General features: G+C 38.3%; 1 protein-coding gene across 15 annotated transcripts in view; it reads left to right on the forward strand.

The window, feature by feature from the left end:
• LOC311433677 (protein bicaudal D homolog 1) overlaps window positions 1–6,073 on the forward strand; it is a 294,907-nt gene that overhangs the window by 44,755 nt on the left and 244,079 nt on the right. The window lies entirely within an intron of this gene.

Here is a 6,073-nt window from a genome sequence, read left to right on the forward strand (position 1 = left end):
ATTATGACCAATGAACTTCCGTTTTTATAGCAAAGTGTTTTCCCTTACAGCCTTGAAAAGCATCCTGTCTTCCCTCAGATACTAGATGTGTTAAAAGCCTATTCCTGTTAGTGACTTTCTGTTCTGACCTGTATTAATACCTTTGTCTCTTGTTATTTTCCTGTGGCACGTGGAAATTGCTTTTTATGTTCCCTAGTGCTTTAGGGTACACGAAAGTGGTGTGTGTAGATCATGTTTGTATAAAATGGATAGTAATACTATTTTTGAGCTCACCTAACTAACCATGATATCTTTTTTAAAAGATGAAAAAAATCAATACCTACTTCAAAAAGCATAGCTTTTTAATTTTTAAAAGAAATGTTAAAAAAAAAAAGAAAAAAAAAAGTAGACAACTTTTACTTCAAGGTAACGATGACCTACAGACCAAAATACAAACTGTCTAGGTGTAAAATAATTGCTATAGTAATTAATAACATTAATATTCTTAATAGTTAAAGCTTAACACAGAATGAGCTTTTTTTTTTTTTTTTTTTTTTTTTTAGTGCTTTTTCACTAATTATCCTGGTCTAATTTTGTGTATATTTAATTGAGCTTATGGATAATTTAATTTCTTTTATAAAATTTACCCATGTAAAGATCTGCAAAGCTATTCACATTGAGCAGGAATTTGAGGGTGTTCCTTCCCTTTTCATAAACCAAGGAGTTTTTTTTTTTTTAATGCTGCAAGATGCCCTGAAATCTGTTACTTGTGCCACAATATACACTTTGATTGAATTAAGCTCTTTATATTTCTGCCTATGCAAGCTATTTTGTCCCTTTTCGTCTGTCTTATGAAACTAGTATAGATAGTTTCCAGGTGGTGTTATGTTTGGTATTTTTTCTCCTCTTGTTTTTCCTTTTTGTCTGTGTTCTCATTTTGTTTTGTGTTCATGTGTTGTGGGAGGTAAAATGGGGATGGAATCAAAGAGCTGTGTAGCAGGAACTACCAGGTTCCTGCTGAAGTCCTTTGCTTTCTTCCATTACAGGATGGAAATTCTCTTCACCAGCACTATCCATGACAGCAGTTAGGTGAGGCTCATATCTTAAACTGTTACCGTGATGTAATAGCTTGAGGGGATGCTACTGTGAGGACCAGCAGCTTGCCTGCTGCTCCCTATTAAGGGCCAAAACATCTGGAGAAATTGTCCATTTCGTACTCAGCTGTTAGCACTGAAATCCTTTCTCCCAAGCTTGTGCTCTCCGGGCTGTAGCGAATAAGTTTTCTGCCTGTCTGCTTGCTAAGCTCTTGTAACATCATTAGTCTTCATAACGAGGGTGGAAGGGGCTTGTTTATTTTTATATGTAATGTAAGCTTGAAAGCTGCCAGGAAGATTGGAAATGATGAAAGCTCTGAGGAATTAAAGAGCAAGAGTGAAGACAGTGATACTGCACTAGACTGATTTTTTTTTTTTTTTTTTTTTATTACATTCAAACTTCCTTTACCATGGAAGTGCTGTGATTCAGCTTCATAAACTGTGAAGAGAAACTGTTTAGAGGTTTCTCTTAAACAAAAGTTCTTACTTGTGATGGGTGAATTCATGTCACTGGAGGTGTTCTGGCTCTGTGATGACCTCAATGCTCTTTTGTACAAAAGAGTTCAACTTTCTCTTCATTCTATGCTCACTTCAGTGAAAAAAAGGAACAGACTCAATGAAACGCCCTGAGTTGTGATTTGAAACAGGAACAAATTTGACTGACCTAATTAAAGCGAAGAAGTAGGGTGCACCCAAGAATTCCTCATAAAATATATCTACTATGAGTGGCATTTATTTTATGGATGTATAATTTCTAGTAAAACTACATCTGCATGGATAAGTTTCTTCAGAGGTGAAATGTGTTTAAGCCAATGCATCCTTTACTTTGATCATCTGGCAGAGGTCCTTTTGTGAAAAAAAATGATTATTTTTTTCCTCTCAAGATTTTATCTGTTTGCAGCTGGATAGAGCGCTAATAAAACAAGGTAATGCTCATTCATAGTTGGGCATCATCAAAAAGTGGAGCATTCCGAGCAAGAGAACAAGGCAGATTACTATTTTAGAAAACATACATATTTGGCAGGAGAATTTTATCTGAAGGAAAGTTGTATAGTTTCTATATTAAGTTCCCAGCTTTGCAGATCTGACAGATGGGGGTGTCTCTTTTCTGGATCATGATTCATCTTATATTCTAACTATAGTTCTAACATTTTGAAAGGCGTTTCATAATTTATTCACTGACACGAGTTTTTGCAGCTGTCTGCAGAGTGAAGATTTTCTCAGCATTTCAGAAGCAGGGCAACTGGTTCTTTAAGTAAGATCCTGCTTGGGGGCCAGCTCTGGATTTGGAAAAGATGGGGTAGATGGACCAAAGGTGCATTTTTCTTGCTTTTCTCACTATGTTATCTTTCCAAATGTACAGTTTGCTGCTGTTTGCATAGGAAGTCCATTAGCGTGTCAAACATCTACAGGGATGTAGAGAGGAGTGTCCTCAAATATATATCTTATTGAGGTGTATGGGATTATTTGCCATGTTTTTTATTTAATGAATTTATCTGTCTGAAGTTACGATATAAATCAGGCAAAGATGATGAGTAAGCATGAATATAACTATCTTTCAAAACCTGGAAAAAACATAGTTCTTTAGATACCTTGGAGAGTTGTGCCCCCCCCCCCCCCCCCAAAGGAAAAAAAAAAAAAAAAAAGCTTGTTACTCCTCACTTCCTTTCCAGAAACCTTCATGATGATATGACAAGGTGTGAGAAGACAGATCAGAGCTGGCTGTGGGTTTTAGGGAGGGAAGGAATGGGGTTAGAGACTATCCCCGTTGTACAGGGAGTGGGGGAGAAGGGAAGAACAGAAAGAGGGCGGGGGTTCATTGAGGGAGTCCAGTCAGAAAACCTCTTGGAGCTGAAGTTCCCTGATCACTTAACCAGTTCTGGGTTTCCAGTGCCTGCAGCTTGGTGACAAGTAACACAGCTGTACTGAAATCAGTGGGAGTTGATGAATGGTCACCACTTGATTTCAAGTGAACAACCCTGACACTTAAATAGAGTGGGTATAGTTAGCCGTTTGGAGGGGGGGGGGGAAAAGTATTTGACTCTCAGAGTAAGGAGAATGGACAAAGACAAAATCCCCAAACCACAAGAGCCCTCAATTGAGTACTGAGCACTGAAGTGTTGGTACAGCACCCTGTTCTGTAGCCCATGCGGCTCTGCCAGCCTTGCCTGCTTGCTTAGGTTATACCTGCTATGTTCAGAAGTCTTCTCCTTAGAAGATGACTAGTTACCGTGACTAGGCGTGACCTGTTTGTATCTTAGTGATGATAATGCTAGTGGCTGCCTTTGAAAGCTGAATTTTAAATGCTTTTTGCTTCAAAACAACAACAAAAAACTTCGTAATGACATGGGCTATTGTACAGCGTGACCTGAGTATAGTTTACTGTGTAGCAGAGGTATTCTGCTCCCGGATGTCAGCAAAGGGGGAACATTAGTGGAATCAATACCGCATTAAAGATGCAGGCTCCATTAGGTTGATGTGACAGATTATTTTCTGGGAGTGCTGATGTCATGCTCAGTCACGTCCATTCCTGGATCTTCATGAGGTAGCAATAAAGCTTACTCAGCCCTATGGAGAACTTCAGCCTCTCAGGAGATCCTCCTGTGTGCCGCCTCCTGTCCCTCCCGGTGCAGTCACCCAGTAGTCTCCAGGTGTCCTAGTGCTGCGGTCTCTCCTGGGCTTGGTGCTGGCTGGGATGCTCGAGGCAGGCCTCGCCAGGTGGCCGAGTTACCCAGAAGGCAAGGTAGGTTGGAAATGGTCTGTGGAAAGCTACCAAAGGAAGGGTGTGATACTGGGGAGGTCACCAGAAGCGTGGATTTCTTCACTGTAATTTCTGTAACTATTCGCTTGATAACAAGTAGTACAATAGCAGGGTACTGCCGTGGCACTAAAAAGCCTCAGCTTTGCTTCTTAGCTATGCCCCTGGTTCACTTTGTGGCCTTGAGCGATTTACTCTCAACTTTCACCATAGGTAAATCAGGAAAATAATGCTTATTTATCTTTTTATAGAAATTCGAGATGCCCAACAAAAAGGTGGTAAGTATTATTATTCATGGATTAGTTTTTTCCTATTCCTCTTATGATTTTTTTTACGTTAAAATTAAATATTTGCATACTTACTTGGGGAAGGTTAATTTCTCACTTAAAACAGATGTTGTTTTGTGCCTGCCACAATATTGCTTTAATGGCAGTTACGTCAGTGCTCTGCTAGCGAGGATACATTGAAGGAAAATGACCAAATTGTTTGAATTTCAAAGGCACGTTGTTTCCTATATTGTGTGAAGTGACTGGCAGCAAGAGACTTCCTGTGTTAAGTATATAGCTATGTTTCTAGGAAGCTGTTGATCTCCATAAACACAGTTACTTCCAAGCCTAGAAGTAAAAAAATTGTGAACTCATTTTTGCAATTAGATTTCATAATTACATTAACAAGTCTTGTAAAGCTTTATCAAGTAGAGTTAAGACGATGGTTTGTAAAAAAGTGGCTGCATAACTTCATCTACAAATAAGACTGGTGGCTTAAGTTTCTGACTGTAGATTTTGATTATTGAACTCTATAATCTTGGTATTTAATTTTGGATACATCTTTCTAAAACTTCCTTTTAGAATGTGATCTTAAAATGTTTAATCAGCTATTCCTTCTTCAATTTGATTCTCTATCAATGCAGAATTTCATCTTTCCTTCACTAATGGAGTGAATAAATCAATACAAATGGCTTGCAGTCAAAGTCTACTGAGTTTTAAGCTTATGCAACACTGAAGTCTGCAGACACATCGTTTTAGTGCTTCAGTTCCGGTTTATGAAGCCACGAGTTTGGTAGGGGAGTTAATAAGGCTGGCAGGAAGGTTACCAAGACAAAACTTTCCTTCTGGAATGGTCCATCTTGGACTATTTTTTTAGTGTTCTGTCTGGAAAATCTTTCCATGGGTTTCACAGCCCCTCCAGTCCTCTTCAGGCTGGCAGTATGTTCCTATGTTCCTGGGTCTGTTTACAGCATCCCTGTGGCTGCCTTCCCATGGAGGCTTCCCAGAGCCCATATCCTACTAGGCTGGTGCTGTTGGGAAGTTGAATCAGTATAGGGATTCTTTCTCCATCTTCTGGACTTTCCCATCACTTTCTGCTTCTGCTACTCTTACTGGTGTGTTCTCCCCTTGAGAAAGGGTCCCTTTACAGAGAGATGGATTTAACATCTGGGAAGAAGCAGGTGACCAGTCACCATTTTATTTGCTTATATATACATGTGTGTGTATGTATATAAATATACTTATGAAATATTATTTGAAATATGTATATGTGAAAATATGTTTGTGGGTGTATATATATATATATGTGGCACCATATACACGTGCATAGTTTAATACTTGCATGGAAGAGATTTAAATACAGCTCAGATAAAGATGTATTCTAAACCTGGTATAACTTTTTCATTTTATTGTTACAGGTGTATTTATTTTTCATTGGAGCCCAGAGGCTCTATGCAAGATTATGGCGCTGTGTGAAATACATAGTACTCTATTTTCAAGACAGTAACTGAATAAAATGAAGGTAGAGGAGAAGATATGGAAAAGCTAACCTGGATTCTGTTGCCTATTCTTTTATCTACGTGTTTGTGTAGGAAAAAGCATTATATTGCCAAAATCAGGAAATAAGTTAACTGTATGTTGTTATGAGCTAACAGATGGTGTATGTTATGACCTAACTAAAATACTGGTGATCTCTAGTTGACTGATTTTTGAGGTTCATAAAATATCAAATAAGAATTTTCTGTAGTAGTGGAAGCAATTTTTTTTTTTAATTTAAATTGTGTACCAGTAAAGGAAAAAAAATGATGGCGTAGTTATAGACAGCAATATGCTGCTTTATTGATATTTCTAGTCTTAAAGATTAAGTCAATGTGAATTATACAGTGCTCTAGGAAACCTGCAGCTGGTAGTAATCAAGCAGAGGAATTTCTAATTGTATCTAAATCAGATCAATGGCAGAGCTGGGAAGGAACCTG

This window comes from Aythya ferina (assembly GCF_964211825.1).
Source record: "Aythya ferina genome assembly, chromosome: 1".
Taxonomy (NCBI): domain Eukaryota; kingdom Metazoa; phylum Chordata; class Aves; order Anseriformes; family Anatidae; genus Aythya; species Aythya ferina.